General features: G+C 34.9%; 1 protein-coding gene across 18 annotated transcripts in view; it reads left to right on the top strand.

The window, feature by feature from the left end:
- The window catches only part of CDC42BPA (CDC42 binding protein kinase alpha), a 330,073-nt gene that overhangs the window by 60,366 nt on the left and 251,999 nt on the right, over positions 1–17,708 (top strand). The window lies entirely within an intron of this gene.

The following is a 17,708-nucleotide window of genomic DNA, read 5'->3' as shown; positions in this document are numbered from 1 at the left end:
TCATGTTTTCACATGTACTTCAGATATCAGTGAAAATATGTGTGTGTTTCTAGACTCTCTTTTGTTCTGTTCGTTTATTTATTTGTCTTATTCTACTTTATAAGGAATCTTGATACCTGGTAGTGTATATACTCTGACTTCCTTTTTCTCCCCCTCATCTCTTCTCCCTTGATATTTTCATAGTATTGTATGTATGTATGTATGTGTGTATGTATGTATGTATGTATGTATGTATTTTTGAGACAGAGTCTCCCACGCTTCCTTAGGCTGGAGTGTGGTGGTGTGATCTTGGCTCACTGCAACCTCTGCTTCCCCCGTTCAAGAGATTCTCCTGCCTCAGTCTCCTGAGTAGTGGGGATTACAGGCGTCCACCACCATGCCCAGCTAATTTTTGTATTGTTAGTGGAACGAGGTTTCACCATGTTGATCAGGCTGGTCCCGAACCCCTGACCTCAAATGATCTGCCCACCTTGGCCTCCCAAAGGATATTTGCATAGTATTTTAAAATCAATTTTTCAATTTTGACTCACTTGTAAATATACAGATTTGCATGCGTGCACGCAGCCTCTCTCACCCTTTCGCGCTCGCGCGCTCTCTCTCTCTCTTTCTCTCTCTCTCTCTCTCTCTCTTTCTCTCTCTCTTTCTCTCCCTCTCCCTCTCCCTCTCTCCCCCTCTCCCTCTCCCTCTCTCCCTCTCCCTCTCCCTCTCCCTCTCTTCCCTCTCCCTCTCCCTCTCTTCCCTCTCCCTCTCCCTCTCTTCCCTCTCTCCCTTTCCCTTTCCCTCTCTCTCTCTCTCCCCCTTCCCCTGCTTCCAGGAATTTGGATTAAGTTTGTATTGAAACTGGAGATCAGTTAGCAGGTAACTGACATCTTAAACTGAGTCAGCTAATCCATACACATAGTATATTATTCCATTTATTTAGGACTTTATAAATTTCTCTCAATACCATTTTGTAGTTTTCCTTCAGTATAGAAGACCTCCACATCTGATATTATTTTAATTAGAATTCTTTGTGAAATTTCATTTCCTGATTGTTTTCTTGGTAGTAGTTAGAAGTAGAATTTAATTTTGTTTATTGACCTTATACCCAACAACCTTATTATACTTTTAAAATCAGGAATTTTGTTGAATTTCGTCAATACTTTATCTGCATCTTTTGGGACACTCATGGTTTTACTTTTTTACTTTGTTAATGTGTAGAATTAGGCGCTATATTTTCAGATGTTAAACAATCTTTGCATTCCTAAAATAAGCCCAGTTGGCTTGTGATGTGTTACCCCTTTATATGTACCAATGGGCTTTGTGTGCTTTTTTTGTGTGTGTGTGTGTGTTGTTAGGATCTTTGTACCTATGTTCTTGAGATAAATTGGCCTGTAATTTTCCTGCTTCTAATGTTCTGATCAGATTTTGGTATCTTTGTTACGCTCGTCTTAGAAGAAGAGGAAAATGTTCCCTCCTTTACTGTTCTGCAGAACAGTTAATGAAGATTGTTATTTTTTTTCCTCATATGCTTACAAGATTTAACTGGTGAAGCCATCTGAGACCAGAGGTTGCTAGTGAAAAAGTTTAAAATAATATGTTTAATTTCTTTAATGGTGATAAAATTACTAGTTCTATGTATGAATTAGTTTTGCTAGGTTTATCCATTTCATCTGATTTTTAAAACTTATTACTAGATCGATCATTTCTCTCATTGTTTAATTTTTCTTACTAGGGATTTATCAGTTTATTATCTTTTCCATGAATTAACTTTTGGCCTTTTGAATTTTGTTATTGTAGATTTGTTTTCTGTTTCTTTAATTTTTGCACTTTATAATGTTTTCTTTGGTTTTAGCTTGCTACTCTTTTTCTAATTTTTTGAAATAGCATTGATATCTAGCCCTTCTTTTCAAATCTGTGTTTAAGGCTGTATGTTTTCCTGTAAGCAGTTTTAGCTATAGCAAACATATTTTGATATGTTATTTATATATATTTTGCTCAAAATACAGTATGATTTTATATTTCTAATTTTTGATCTATGAATTTAAATTTCTAAATGTTAAAAAAACTTCTAAACATTTAGAAAATTTTCTAAGTTTTTACTTGAGTTATAATGTAATTTAAAAGTGGTTAAAAGACATACTGTATGTGATTAGAATCCTTTGAAATTTGCTGTGCAGTGTTCTGTAAATATCAGGTAGGTCAAGTTCAAAATCTAGTTTAAGTCCTCTATATTCTTACCTTCTTTTTTTTTCAGCTTTATCTATCATTTCTTGAGAGAGGATGTCTTCATTTTTTTCAGTTGTTGCTGATAACAAATGTACAATTGTTATATCTTCCTGCTGATTAACTCATTCATCATTATGGAACGTTCCCATTATCTCTATAGTGTTTTGTGATTTAAATTTTTAAAAATCTGGTATGAGTAAAACTATTCCAGCTCTTTTTTATTAATATTTTCATTAAATATCTTACTCTATCCTTTTAGTTTTAGTTTTCTATAAACATATGGTGTGTTTGCTGTTCAGTAGAATATAATTAGGTTTTGTTTTTTAATCAGTTGACATGTAATTGTATTATTTACTACTTTTTTATGTTAGTTTTGCTCATTTTCTGTTATTTTTCTCTCATTTCTTGCTTTTTCTTGGATTAATGGAATGTTTTAAATTATCCCTCTCAATGAATTTCTTAATTTTATCTTCTTTTATGGGTTACCCTGGAGATTACCACATGTATCCTTGGTAAATTTATATTTTGCCAATTCCCAATTATCCTATTTTCTTTTTCTTTCTTTCTTTCTTTTTTTTTTTTTTTTTTTTTTTTTTTTTTTTTTTTTTTTTTTTTTTTTTTTTTTTTTTTTTTTTTTTTTTTTTTTGGTCATTGCTGTCATGTATTTTAGTTCCATATATATTTGAAACCCCAAAGGATATAGTGTACCTATTCATGTAGATTTACCCACATGTTTATATTTTCTCTGCTCTTCACATTCATGTACTTCCCTTTGGGATCATTATCCTTTTGACTTAACAATTCCCTTTAGTATTTCTTTTTTATATTTAGAGACAAAGTTTTGCTTTGCTTCTCAGGCTGTAATACAGTAGTATGATTATAGCTCACTGCAGCCTTGAATTCCTGTACTCAAGTGATCCTCCTACCTCAGCATTCTGGGTAGCTAAAACTATAGATATGCCCAGCATGGTTGGCTAATTTGTAAATTTTCTTGTAGTGATGGGGTCTTGCTATATTGCCCAGGCTGGTCTCAAAATCTAGGCTCAAGCAGTCCTCCTGCCTCAGCCTCCCAAATTGCTGGGATTATAGGTGTGAGCCACTGTGTCTGGCCCCTTTTAGTATTTCTTCAGTGTAAGTCTGCTGATGATAAATTATCTGATTTTATTTGTCTGAAAATATATTTATTGAGGTCCTAAAATTAAAAAAGAAATTGAAGTATATTGTGGTACACACACACATTCAATTAAAAAAAATAATACCCATCTATAACTTGATGGATTTTTACCTTTTTTTAGGGTACAAAACAAGTAATAGCATTTTATTCTTAAGCCATTTGACCATAGCATTCTTATTTTATTTTTTATTTTTTTATTTGAGATGGAGTTTGTTTTGTCACCCAGGCTGGAGTGCAATGGCATGATCCTGACTCACTGCAACCTCCACCACCTGGGTTCAAGTGATTCTCCTGCCTCAGCCTCCCAAGTAGCTGGGAGTACAGGTGCTCACTACCATGCCTGGCTAATTTTTGTATTTTTGTCGAGACCGGGTTTCACCATGTTGGTGAGGCTGGCCTCGAACTCCTGACCTCAGTTGATCCACCCACCTTGGCCTCCCAAAGTGCTTGGATTAACAGGCGTGAGCCACCATGCCTGACCTTATTTAATTTATTTTTAAAATTTTTGTGGATACATACTAGGTTTATGTATTGTGGAGTCCATCAGATATTTTGGTACAGGCATGCAGTGCTTAATAATTGCATCATGGAAAATTGGACATCCACGTGATTTCAAAATGGAAATTCAAGCATTTATCCTTTGGGTTACAGAAAATCCAGTTGTACTCATTTAGTTATTTCAAAAGGGACAATTAAATTATTGTTGGTCCTTTGTGTTACAGAAAATCCAATTGTACTATTTTAGTTATTTCAGAATGAACAATTAAATTATTATTCACTGTAGTCCCCTTGTTTTGCTACCAAATAGTAGGTCTTAGTCATTCTATTTTTTTTTTTTTTTGTACCCATTAATCATCTCCATCTCCTCCTTTTTCTACACATTCTCATCAGCATTTGTTATTGCTTGACTTTTGGATAAAAGTCATTTTAACTTAGGTGAGATGATCCCTCATTGTAGTTTTGATTTGCATTTCTCTGATGATCAGTGATGTTGAGCACTTTTTTCATATGTTTGTTTGCCACTTGTATGTCTTTTTGAAAGAAAGGTCTATTCAAATCTTTAGCCCATTTTAAAAATTGGATTATCAGATTGTTTCCTATAGAGTTGATTGAATTCCTTGTATATTCTGGTTATTAATCCCTTGTGAGATGAGTAGTTTGCAAATATTTTCTCCCATTCTGTGGGTTGTCTCTTCGCTTTGTTGATTGTTTCCTTTGCTGTACAGAAGCTTTTAAACTTGATGTCATCTTATTTGTCCATTTTGCTTTGGTTCTCTGTGCTTTGGAATATTACTCAAGAAATTTTGGTGCAGATCCGTGTCCTGGAGATTTTCACCAATGTTTTCGTTTAGTAGCTTTATACTTTGATATATTAGACTTAAATCTTTAATACATTTTGATTTGTTTTTTATATGAGGTGAGAGGTAGGGATCAAGTTTCCTTCTTCTGCATATAGATAATCTGGTTTTCCCAGCAACGTTTATTGAAGAAACTGCCTTTTCCCTACTGTTCTTGGCATCCTTGTTGAAAATTAGTTTGCTGTAGGTATGTAGATTTGCTTCTGGGTTCTTTATTCTGTTTCATTAATCTATGTGTCTGTTTTTATGTCAGTGCCATGCTGGTTTGGTTACTATAGCTCTGTAGTATAATTTGAAGTCAGGTAATATAATTCTTCCAGTTTTGTTCTTTTTACTTGAGGTCGCTTTGGCTATTCTGGGTCTTTTGTAATTCCATGTAAATTTTAGGATTATTTTTTGTATTTATATGAAGAATCCCATTAATATTTTGATAGGGATTGCATTGAATCTGTAGATTGTTTTGGGTAGTATGGATATTTTGACAGTATTGATTCTTCTAATCCATGAACGTTGAATATCTTTTCAGTTTTTTGTGCCTTTTTCAATTTCTTTCATCAGTGTTTCATCAGTATGTTGAGGGGTGTGTGTGTATGTGTAGATGTCTCTCTCTCTATATATATCTCATATATGTGTTTGTATACCTCAGTTTTTAAAAATACACACATACATAACTTGATGGATTTTTACATTTTTTTAGGGGACAAAGAAACAAGAACATTTTTCTTATGCTGTTTGACCATAGTATTTGTGTTCTATAGTTTTCACTGTAAACATCTTTTACTTCTTTGGCTAATTTAATTCCTAGATATTTAATTTTATTTGTGGCTACTGTAAGTGATATTACTTTTTTGATTTCTTTTCAGGTTGTTCAATGTTGTAATAGAGAAATGCTACTGATCTTTGTATGTTAATTTTGTAAACTGCAACTTTACTGAATTTGTCAGTTTGAATAAGATTTTTTTTTGTGTATGTGTGGAGTATTTAGGTTTTCCAAAATAGAAGACCATATCATCTGCAAACAAGGATAATTTGACTTCTTTCTCTCCAGTTTGGATACCCTTTCTTTCTTTGTCTTGTTTGATTGTTCTAGCTACTACTTAAAGAACTATGTTGTACTTGAATATTGATACCTTTCTGTAGGTTTGGAAAGTTCTGTTTTATTATCCTTTTAATAAACTTTCTACCCCTCTCTCTTTCTCTGCCTCCTCTTTAAGGTCAATAAATCTTATATTTACCCTTTTGAGGCTTGTTTCTGAGATCTTGTGTATGTGCTTCGTTCTTTTTCATTCTTTGTCCTTTTTCTCCTCTGACTGTGTATTTTCAAATAGCCCGTTTTCAAGCTCACTAATTCTTGCTTCTGCTTGATCAGTTCTGCTACTAAAAGACCCTGGTGCATTCTTTAACATGTCAGTTGCATTTTTCAACAGTAGAATTTCTGCCTGATTTTTAAAAATTATTATTATTAATTTTTTTTTTTTTTTTTTTGAGATGGAGTCTTAACTCTTGTCACATGGGAGGATGGACATCTGATGTCTCCTTAGGTCATGTGCCACCCTAGTTCACTGGCTCTAAGCATTAGGAGTTGCCTAAGAATTGGAGTCCTTGTGTTCTAGACTGCCTTTGAAGTTTTCCTAGGACCCTGGAGCACTTCAGGTTGCAATGGTGATGCTTGCTGGGAGACTCTAGTTGACTGCTGGGATAGGGCTTTGACTAGCCCTTTGGCTAAGGCTAGTCATATGTCCCTTCCAAACATGAACACTGGCTGAGCCCAGTAGAACTTCATCCTCTGCTGTGACAGGGCAGCACTGAGTCCCTGCACTTTCTCTCTTTGAAGTATATTCATTCTCTCTTTATACCTCATGGCCATTGCCAAGGGGGTAGGGGATAGGGGTGGCATCCATGATTTAAGACTGTCTCTCCTGTCTTCCTCAATGCCTTTTTCCAAGATACGAAGTTAAAACCAGTATTGTGATTGCTTACTGGGGTTTTGGTTCTTGTAATAGTGCTTTTCTCTTTGCAGATAGTTTTTAAAATGGGGAGCATGAATGGTGTAGGCTTCTATTTCACCATCTTGCTTCACCCCTGGCCATAGCCAGATTTTTACATTTGTGTGAACTTCTGTAAACCATCATGCAAATCAAGATATAGAACATATCTAGCATTCTGAAAGACTCTCATTGCCCCCCTGTGTGAATAATCACTTCCCTGTTAACTATTCTGACTTCTATCACTCTAGATTTTTTTTTTGCTTGCTTTTGAGTTTTATATTAATGAAATTATATAATATATACTCTTTGGTTTCTGGCTTCTTTTGCTGAATGGTATACTTTTATAATTCATTTTCGTTTGTCATTGGTTCACAGTATTTTTCTTAATGAATATGCTACAAGTTATTAATGGTGTTCAGGTTGTTTATGGTTTTTAGCCATTATGAATAATGCTATTAACATTTTTGTGCATATCTTTTGGGAGATATGAGCACTTATTTGTGTTTGATATAAATTTAAAATTGCTGGGTCACAGGGTAGGCATATTTAGCTTTAGTAGGTAATGCCAAATAACTTTCCAAGTGGTTAATGATTTATACTCCCATCAACAGTGTATAAAGGTCCCAGTTGCTTTATATCCTTACTAACATGGGTGTTTTTTTTTTTTTTTTTTTAAGTTTAGTTTTTTTTTTTGTGAGTGAATAGCTGTTATTGTCGTGTGATTTCATTCTGCATTTCTCGATAGCGCCTACATTTGAACACATTTTCATATCACCTCACATCACTTAGATATCCTTTTCGTGAAGTGCACATTTTGGAGTTGGGAAGTAGGAGTTGGATGGGTAAGTTGTCTGACTTCCTGTCATGTTCTAGATTCAAGTCTGTTGTTGGAGATGCACACTCACATGTGTGTGTGTGTGTGTATGTATGTGACTGACAAATCTTTTCTGTGATTTGGCATTTCCCTCTCTCCAAAGATATTGTATTAAGCAGAAAATCTTAAGGTTAATGGAGTCTAATTAGTTAAACTTTGCTTTATAATTAGTGATTTTTGTGTTTTTAAGAAATTGTTTTCTAACCTTGAGATCATGAACATATTTTGTCTCATCCATCTGTCTCATCCATCTGGTATAGTCTGTGTTTTTTGAGGTATATGTCAAAGTTCATTTTATTCCTTGTGGTTTCTGAGTATTGCTTGTTGTAAAGACTACCTTTTTCACATTTAATTGCAAAGGAGCTTTTGTCTTAAGTCGGAGCCCCATGTGTGTTACTTATTAATTTTTAAAAACAGCTTTCAATGTAGAAGTCTTTTAAAAAATATTCTTAAGTTCAGGGGTACACTTGCAGGTTTGTTAAATAGGTCAACTTGTGTCTTGGTCATTTGTTGTACAGATTATTTAATCTCCCAGGTATTAAGCTCAGTACACATTAGTTAATTTTTCCTGATCCTTTCTCTCCTCCCACCCTCCATCCTCCAGTAGGTCCCAGTGTGTGTTTTTCCCCTCTGTGTGTCCATATGTACTCATCATTTAGCTCCCACTTGTAGGTGAGAACATGTGGTATTTGGTTTTCTGTTCCTGTGTTAGTGTGCCAAGAATAATGGCCTCCAGCTCCATCCATGTCCCTGCAAAGGACGTGATCTAATTTTTTTCTGTGGCTGCATAGCATTCTGTGGTGTATATGTACCACATTTAAAAAAAATCCAGTCTACCATTTATGGGCATTTAGGCTGATTCCATGTCTTTACTATTGTGCATAGTGCTACAGCGAACATACACGTGCATATGTCTTTGTAACAGACCAATTTATATTCCTTTGGGTATATATCCAAATATGGGATTGTTGGGTCAAATGGTATTTCTGTTTTTGGTTTTTGAGGAAAATATTTTTAATGTAGATGTCTTGTTCATGTTTCACTAAATTTATTTATGAGTCTGATTTTTTTTTTTTTACCTGCCCCAACCCAATTCCTTTTTATTTAATTTTTTTTTTAGTCTGATTTTTTTGGGTAAGCTAGTAAATGATAGTTTTAGAATTCTATTTTTTATTTTCTTGCTGGGATAGAAATACAGTCTATCCCAGTAAGTTTTTAAAATATTGATTTTTTTTTTTAAATTTAAGGAACTTGATTATATTAACTTATTCTAGTTTGTACATAAATTTTTAAATTTTCTATATACTCATCTGCATCTTCAAATAATGATAACAGTTGTTCTTCACAATCTTTATTCCTTTTATTTCTTTTTCCTGTATTATTGTAATAGAAAAGATCTTTAATAAAATGTTGAATTTAAGTACTGAAAGTTGGGCGTCCTTGTCTGGTTTGTGAATTCAGGGGAAAGTATTTACCATTTTACTATTGAGTAAGACGTTTACTACTACTACTTTTTAAAAAAATTGTTATTATTTTTCCTTCTTGTCCTAGTCTGTAGAGAGCTTTTATCATTAATAGGAGTTAATTTTTATCAAAAGCTTCATTTGTATCTATTTTGATATGATTTTACTATGGTATTTGGCTAATATTGAGATAGTAATTTTTCAATACTATAGAAATTTAGTTGTTCCTGATGTGGCCTTTTAATACATAGTTGGGTTTGATTTGCTGACATTTTATTTATAATTTTTTTGTTTATGGGCATGAGAAAGATTGGCCTTTGTCTATTTTATTATCTCCTTATGTTTTGGAACGATGTATTTAGCTCATAAGACAATTTGGGAAGTGTTTCTTGTCAATCTTCTGAAAGCATTTGTGTAAGATTGGTGTTACTTCTTTTTAATATGCCTAGAAGACCTCACTGGTGAAGCCATATGAATGAGGAGCACAAAATCTTTTTGTTGTTTGTTTAGATCTTCTGAGGTAAATTTTACGTACATTGAAATACACTAATCGTATATGTACGGTTCCTTGAGTTTTTGGAAAATGAATCACCCTTATTAAGATAGAGAATATTTCTATCACCCTAGAAAGTTTTCTTCTTTGTTGGTTCCCCATAACTTTCATCAAATGGTTCTGAGTTTTCACTGTAGATTAATTTTTACTGAAAATTTCATATAAATAGAATTATACAGTATGTGCTCTTTTGTGTCCACCTTTCACTCAGGCTAATGTCCAAGATTCATCCTTGCAATTACATGTATTAATCCTTTCTTTTTATTGCTGAGCAGTATACCATTTAATCAGCGTTCCACAGTTTATTCATTCTCCTGTTGGAGAATGAATTTGTTTCCAATTTTTTTTGCTATTCCCAATAAAGCTGATGTGAATATTCTTGTACAAGTTTTTATGGAAATATTTGGTAAATATCTAGAAGTGGAAGTACAATGCTAAATAGTAGTTGCATGTTTAAATTTAAAAGAAACTGGCATACTACGTCCAGTTGGTTTATACCATTTTACATTCCTACTTCCAATATTTTTTGTTGTTAATTTTAGCCATTCTAGTGGATATGTAGTGGTATCATGTGGTCTTAATTTTCATTGTTGTTTGCATTTGTGTTATATATCAGCATAATAACGGGGTTTTTGTGTGCCTGTTAACCATTCTTATGTCTTCCTTTGTGAGGTGTATGTTCAGATTTTTTGCTGAGTCTTTAGAAATTGAAATGTTTGTATTTTTATTGTTGAGCTGTAGGAGTTCTTTGTCAGATGTTTTAGCAATATTTTGTCATAGGCTGTGTGGTTTGTTCATTTTTTAAAAAAGTTATTTAATGAGCAGAAGTTTTCAATTTTGAAGGTATAATTTTATTAATTGTTTTCTATTATGGGTAGTATTTTATGTGTTCTAAGAAATCCTTGTTTATACTCAGGACACAAAGATATCTATTTTTTTTTTTTTTAAAGTCTTCTAATTTTAGCTGCTATATTTAGATTGGTGATCCATCTCAAATTCATGTATGATGTGAGATCGGCATTGAGATTCATTTTTGTTTTCATATTTGTAGCCAGTTGTTTCAGCACTATTTGTTGAAAAGGCTGTTTTCCCTTTATTGAGTCATTTTAGCACTTTGGTAAAAAGACCATGAGTTCTATAGCTGTGCTCTCTATTCTCTTTTTCTCATTGTTGGCCTTTATGCTAATTCCACAGTCTTGATTCTTGTAGCTTTATAGTAACATTGAGATTGTGTAATGAACTCAGAGTGTATGGACTCCCACTTTGTTCTTTTTCAAGACTGTTTTTTTTTTTTTTTTCTTTTTTTTTTTTGAGACGGAGTTTCGCTCTTGTTACCCAGGCTGGAGTGCAATGGCGCGATCTCCGCTCACCGCAATCTCCGCCTCCTGGGTTCAGGCAATTCTCCTGCCTCAGCCTCCTGAGTAGCTGGGATTACAAGCACGCGCCACCATGCCCAGCTGATTTTTTGTATTTTTAGTAGAGACGGGGTTTCACCGTGCTGACCAGGATGGTCTCGATCTCTTGACCTCGTGATCCACCTGCCTCAGCCTCCCAAAGTTTCAAGACTGTTTTAATTATTCTAAGACTTTTGCATTTTAGAATCAATGTATCAATTTTTGTAAAAGCCTACTGATTTAATTGAGTATGCACTGAGTATATTGATAAATTTTGGGAGGACCGATATCTTACCAGTGTTGAATCTGTTAGTCTATGAAGCAGGTATTTCTCTTTGTTTTTATTAAGGTCTAACTTAATTTTCTCAAGGATATTTTATACTTCTAATGTATAGATCTTCTTCATATTTTCTTAAATTTATTCCTAAGTATTTAAGTTTTTTGACTCTGACAAATGATATATTTAAAATTTTTACATTCAAACACTATGTTGCTAATATTTAGATAATACAGTTTATTTTTATATCAGACTATTTCCTGAGATCCTATTTTTTAATAGTTTCATTGTTGTTTTGGTCCCTGGTTTCTTAGTTTTTCTGTGTAAGCAGTCCTATTGTCTCAGAATAGGATTTTCAGAATAGGGACAGCTTCCTTTTTACTTTGCAGACTTTCTATTTCTTTGTCTTGATTTACCACACTAGCTTGGACCGCTAATACAATATTGAATTGGTGTCACAAGGGTGGAGATCTTAACGATATTCTTGAATTGAGGGAGAAAGAATTCAGTATTTCACCAAGTGTGGTGAAATTGTTCACTGGTAGGCAATATTTTGGTAGGTGCCTTTTATCTGATTGAAGATATTGTCTTCTGTTACTATAAAAGTTTGCTGAGAATTTAAAAAATATAGTTATTAATGGGTGCTGAATTCTGTCATATGCTTTTTCTATATCTATTGAAATAATTATATGGATTTTTTTTCTTTTAATTACTTGACATAATGTGTTACTTTGATTAATTTTTAAATTTATATTTTAGAGCAGTTTTAAGTTCACAGCAAAACTGAGCAGAAAGTACAGATTTCCCATAGACCTCCTGTTCCCACACGTACCCAACCCTTGTCCCCCAGAACCCTGAACCAGAATGGTACGTTTGTTCCAACCCAGGAAACTACATTGACATGTTATTATTACCCAAAGTCTGTACTTTACCTTAGGGTTCACTCTTTATGTTGTATATTCAGTGGGTTTTGACAAATGTATGTCACGTATCTGCCATTGTAGTATCAGAGTAGTTTCCACTAGAAATTTTCTGGCTCTGTTTGTTTATTCCTCCCTCCCCACTGACTCCTGACCACCATGCGTCTTTTTTTAATAATCTCCATAGTTTTGCCTTTTCCAGAATAGTTAGAATCATATAGTATGTAGCCTATTCAGATTGGCTTTTCTTAGTAATATGCATTTATGGTTCCTCTGTGTCTTTAAATGGCTTGATAGCTGTTTTCTTTTTAGTGCTGAATAATATTCCATTGTCTAGAAACACTGTGTGCATTGAACACTCCGTGTACACTTGAAAATAATGTTTTTTCTACATTTATTGCTTGTTGTATTTTACATGTTGGTTAGCTATAGATGGTTGATACTGTCATTAAGCTCTTTCATAAATTCCTAATTTTTGTTTAGTTCTGTCAGTTCTGAGAATAAGGCTATTAAAAGTTTTAAAATATAATTGTGGGTATGTCTATATTTTTCTGTAGTTTCCTCACTTTTTATTTTATACAATTGGTGCATACATGTTCAAATTGTTACATTTTTCTTATACATTGAGTTTTTAAATCATAGACTGTTTCCCTTTAAGGTAGTACTCCTTGTTGTGTTGTCTGATTTGCCCTCAGTATAGCCAGCTTTCTTATGATAACCTTTTCATATAGTTAGGTTTTTGTATTTTTTATACATTCTGATAATCTGTATATTTTAATTGGGCTGTTTCGACTATGGGTCAGGAAACTTTTTCTGTAAAGTGACAGTAAATATTTTAGATTTCACAGTTCATATGTTCTCTGTGGCACCTATTCTTCTCTGTCATTGTAGTGTGAAAAGTAGCTGTAGATAGTTTGCAAATGAATGATGGATGTGGTTGTATTCAAATAAAATTTTATTTATAAAAACAGGTGATGGGCCAGACTTGACCTTCAGGCCATAGTTTGCTGAAACTTGGTTTAGATGTTTCTTTGTTTGTCTGTTTGGTTTTCTTTTAATGAGACAAGTTCTCACCAGTATAGTGGTGCCATTATAGTTCAGTGTATCCTCAAACTCCTGGGCTCAAGCCATCTTCCACTCAGCCTCATAAGTAGCTGGGACTACAGGTGTGCCCCATCGTGCCTAGCTAATTAAACTTTTTTTTTTGTTTAATAGAGATAAGGTCTCACTTTGCTGCCCAGGCTGGTCTTGAACGCCTGGTCTCAAATGATCCTCCTGCCTAGGCCTCCCAAAGTGTTGGATGAGCCACTGTATTCCGCTAGAAATAAAACTTTTAATAAGGTCCTGAAACACTTGGAGATAACCATTTGGAAAAGTCAATTTGTGTAACAAGTTAAAACTCTTACATATTCCAGGACAAACCACAAATGAATCAAAGATTTAAGTGTAAAAAAATAAGATAAATACAACTCAAGTATCCAACAGTAGGCAACTCTTTGAATAAACTATGGTATACTGAAATAATAGAATACTGTGGAGTGGTAGTCAAGAAATTTCACTGTACCTATGTAGAGTGATCTCCAGGTAATATTGTAAAGTGAATAAAATAGGATGCAGGATAATATTTGTAAGTATGTCTTTTTTTGCTAATCAGAGGTAGGTAGAAATATTGTTTACACTTGTATTTTTGGACAGTAAAAATAGAAGGGGAGTCGAGGGAATGGTACATGCCGATAGGAGTGGGAGTGACACTTCTAAGTGGAAACCTTTTTATTTTTGTTTTGATTTTTTTTAAGCATATAACTATATTACTCATTTTAAGATATCATTTAATAACTTTTCCAGATTGAGATGAATTCATTTGCAAGTTTCATGAATAATTTAAGGAAGAAGTAATTCTAAACTTAAACTTGCCCAGGTAATAGAAAAAGAAGGACCTGGCTGGGTGCCCTGGCTCACGCCTGTAATTCTAGCACTTTGTGAGGCCAAGGCAGGTGAATCACGAGGTCATGAGTTTGAGGCCAGCCTGGCTAACATGGTGAAGCCCCCTCTCTACTAAATATATAAAAATTAGCCTGGCGTGGTGGCGGGTGCCTGTAGTCCTAGCTACTCAGGAGGCTGAGGCAGGAGAATCACTTAAACCTGGGAGGCAGAGGTTGCAGTGAGCTGAGATGGAGCCATTGCATTCCAGCCTGGGCGACGGAGCAAGACTCTGTCTCAAAAAAGAAAGAAAAAGGAGGACCATTGCCCAAGTCATTTCTGACATAAAGCTACATAGTAAAGAATACATATGATATGCCTTTATTTTATTTTTTTTGAGATGAGGTCTCATTCTGTCATCCAGGCTGGAGTGCAGTGGCACAATTAAGGCTCACTACAACCTCTGCCTCTCGGGCTCAGTTGATCCTCATTTCTCAGCCTCCTGAATAGCTGGTACCACAGGCATGTGCCACCACACCTGGCTAATTTTTATGTTTTTTGTTGAGGTGGAGTTTTGCCATATTCCCCAGGCTGGTCTCAAACTCCTGAGCTCAAGCTATTGCCTACCTCGGCCTCCCAAAGTGTTGAGATTACAAGCATGAGCCACTGTGCCTGGCCTCTTGTGATATGCCTCTGTCACAAAAGTCAGGATCATGATTAATTCCGTTGCACAGGTGGGGGTTATGGTCAGGTAGGGCTGTGGGGGCAGGGTTCTGTTGCATGTTCTATTTCTTGTTCTGAGTTTTAGTTATATGTTGTTTAACACTGTATAAACATAATTTGTTGTGTAGTTGTATGTAGGCATTTTATAATCAATTATAAATGTTATAAAATAATTTCTAAAGGTTTAATAATAATGGAACATATGTTTGTCATACAAATTATTTTAAAAATATATAAACTAACACTTGATACATGGAACTTGCATTGGAAAATACAAAAACTTTGAACAGTTTAAGGTTACATTTTTAATGATCCTATATCAGAAATTGACAATCAAGCAGATAAAAAATTCAAGACATAGAGGTATTTTTTGTTTTTTTGAAGGGAGAAACTTTTAATGGCACAGTTATTTCAATTCCATATTAAGATAATTAGTAAAGTAGTGATTTTTAAAATGTCAAAAGCTAGTTTCTCCCAAATTAGTTTCCCCAAGGGATTAGAGGTTAGTGTGTCATTCAGTCAAATCTCTGTATCCAGTAAGGACCACCCAGTTTTGTTTTAGACTAGTCTGTTCAGATATGTAGTCTGCAACAAATACAGCATTTCTAACAAGTGTTAATATTGTTCATGCACAGAGTCAGCCCAGGTATGTAGCAAACAAAGCTTGTATTAAAAGAATTATGCTACAGAAAAGAACAGAGAGGATATATATACAACACTGGAAGACTCAGCTGATTCAAGGACCCCAGGAGAAAGTGATTTTCTTCATTTAAAAAGTTGCTTAGCATTTTTCCTTTTATTCCAAATCTGGAAAGTAACTACTTGCTAAGAGATACTGATGATAAATGGGAATTTAAATCCTCCTTGTTAGGAATTCCACTAGCAATTCTTTTGGAAAACCTGAAATAAACCACTTTAGCAATTCTTTTGGAAAACCTGAAATGAAACCCTTTATCACAGAGTTTTACTCTGGAGATGTTCTGGTTGTGAGGTTGATTGTAGTAGGAGTTGGAGCAGCAAGCATTGTGTAGAACGCTAGTGTGAGTGAAAGTCCTTATTAGGAAATTTGAAGGGTTCACTTTGCCGTGTCATCTGTGAAAATCAGTCCTCCAAGGAGGCTGAGAGGTAGCTAGGTTTGGAGTTATTTTCCATGTTAGAGAGCTAACTAAGTTAAGAGTAAACCAAACTTTGTGTATACTATTTAAATATAATTCAATATAATGCACGAAGTTTGGTTTAGCCTAGTCCTTCAGGCCCCGAAGTACGTTAGCCATTGTCTAAACTCTTGAATTATATCTGAACTAAAAGAATAAAAGGACTGTGCTCGCTTCGGCAGCACACATACTAAAAAAATAATAAAAGGACTTCCCACCCATCCCCACTTGCTATATTCAACTTGCCATGTTTAAAAAAGTATTCAGCTCACCATATTTAAGAAAAAACATTTGCAGGGCTGGCTGGACAGGCTACAGCATGCTGAAACTTTTTCTAGTACTGATCAGTGTGTGAGATTTCTAACCAGGATTTCTGATTTGATTCCATAGTGGCATTTTTCTGAGAGAATTCGAAGAAGGCATTGTCACCCTAGTCAGTTTTCTAAGAATTGACAGCCAGCCAGTAGTGGGTGGCAGTCTTCATTCTGCAGACCAGGATACAAATGGTGTAGATTTTCCTCATTTCTTTGGTGTCATGTTGGACATCTCAGACTTTGACTGCTGGAAATCGGCATACACAGAGAAGGCTCCATCTGCTGGACCATTCTTGTAAATTTCAGCCATGATCTCTATACTTGAAAGCTCACTGTAAAACAGAGGTGTCCAATCTTTTGGTTTCCTTGGGCCATATTGGAAGAAGAATTGTCTTAGGCCACACATAAAATACACGAACACTAACGATAGCTAATGATCTTAAAAAAAAAAATCACAAAATCTCATAGTGTTTTAAGAAAATTTATGTGTTTTTGTTGAGCCATATTCAAAGCCATTCTGGGCCACATGAGGCCTGTGGGTCATGGGTTGGGCAAGCTTGCTGTAAAAATTGTTGCTGTAGTGCTTGTCATCTTTGTAGGAAAGAGAATAGCCAGGCTTACAGATTTTGTAGTTGGGAATGTCTGTCCACCTCTGTCAGTTGGGAGCTGAGAGCCATATTGAAATGGTGCTTAACATGGTGGGGGATAGAATAGGGTCTTCAGGCTACATGGGAGTCGTAGAAGCTACCTGAGAGAGAACAGGCTTTTCTTGGTCCAGAAATTCTTAAGTTTGAGAGGGAAAGCCCCCATACAGTCATCTGTATACTACACAGTAGGTGAGCAAGTTTCAGCAGACATCTCTACGTTGGTGTTCTGATTGGTCTAAATGTACACCTGATCAGAAATGGTGTTCATGGCCCCAGATGTCCAGAAAGAGCCACGGGAACTCTGCCGATGATGTCTTTTTAATTGTTAGACATTTTGGCCACTGTTCCTGTATTAGCATTTTTTTGGGTAGATCCATTTTCTTAATAAACTGTACTCTCTGAGGCAGCTTGGGTCTATCCGGGAAAGTTTCCAATAGCTAATTTGCATACTCATGTTGGCATTATGGAGACTGAACAGTTTATCTGCAGGGTGTGAAATAGGTTCTGCTTGGGATACTATTCAGCCCCATAAGGCAGAAAAGGGCCAGACCCACTCTTTGGGCTCTGGAGTCTCGATTTATTGAAACCGCAGATAACCCTGAGCCAGCAGTTGCCATGTCCAGTCCTAATACCTGGTTCCTGGAACCCACCTCCACCACTGTTGCTTCTTGAACAACAGAAAAAATACTTTAATGACATGTTATCTGCTGAACCTAAAAGATAAATATGGAATTCTGCATG

Source organism: Cebus imitator, unplaced genomic scaffold (assembly GCF_001604975.1).
Source record: "Cebus imitator isolate Cc_AM_T3 unplaced genomic scaffold, Cebus_imitator-1.0 Scaffold42, whole genome shotgun sequence".
Lineage (NCBI taxonomy): Eukaryota > Metazoa > Chordata > Mammalia > Primates > Cebidae > Cebus > Cebus imitator.
The sequence above is the reverse complement of the archived record's forward strand: the minus strand, read 5'-3'. Positions and strand labels throughout refer to the sequence as shown.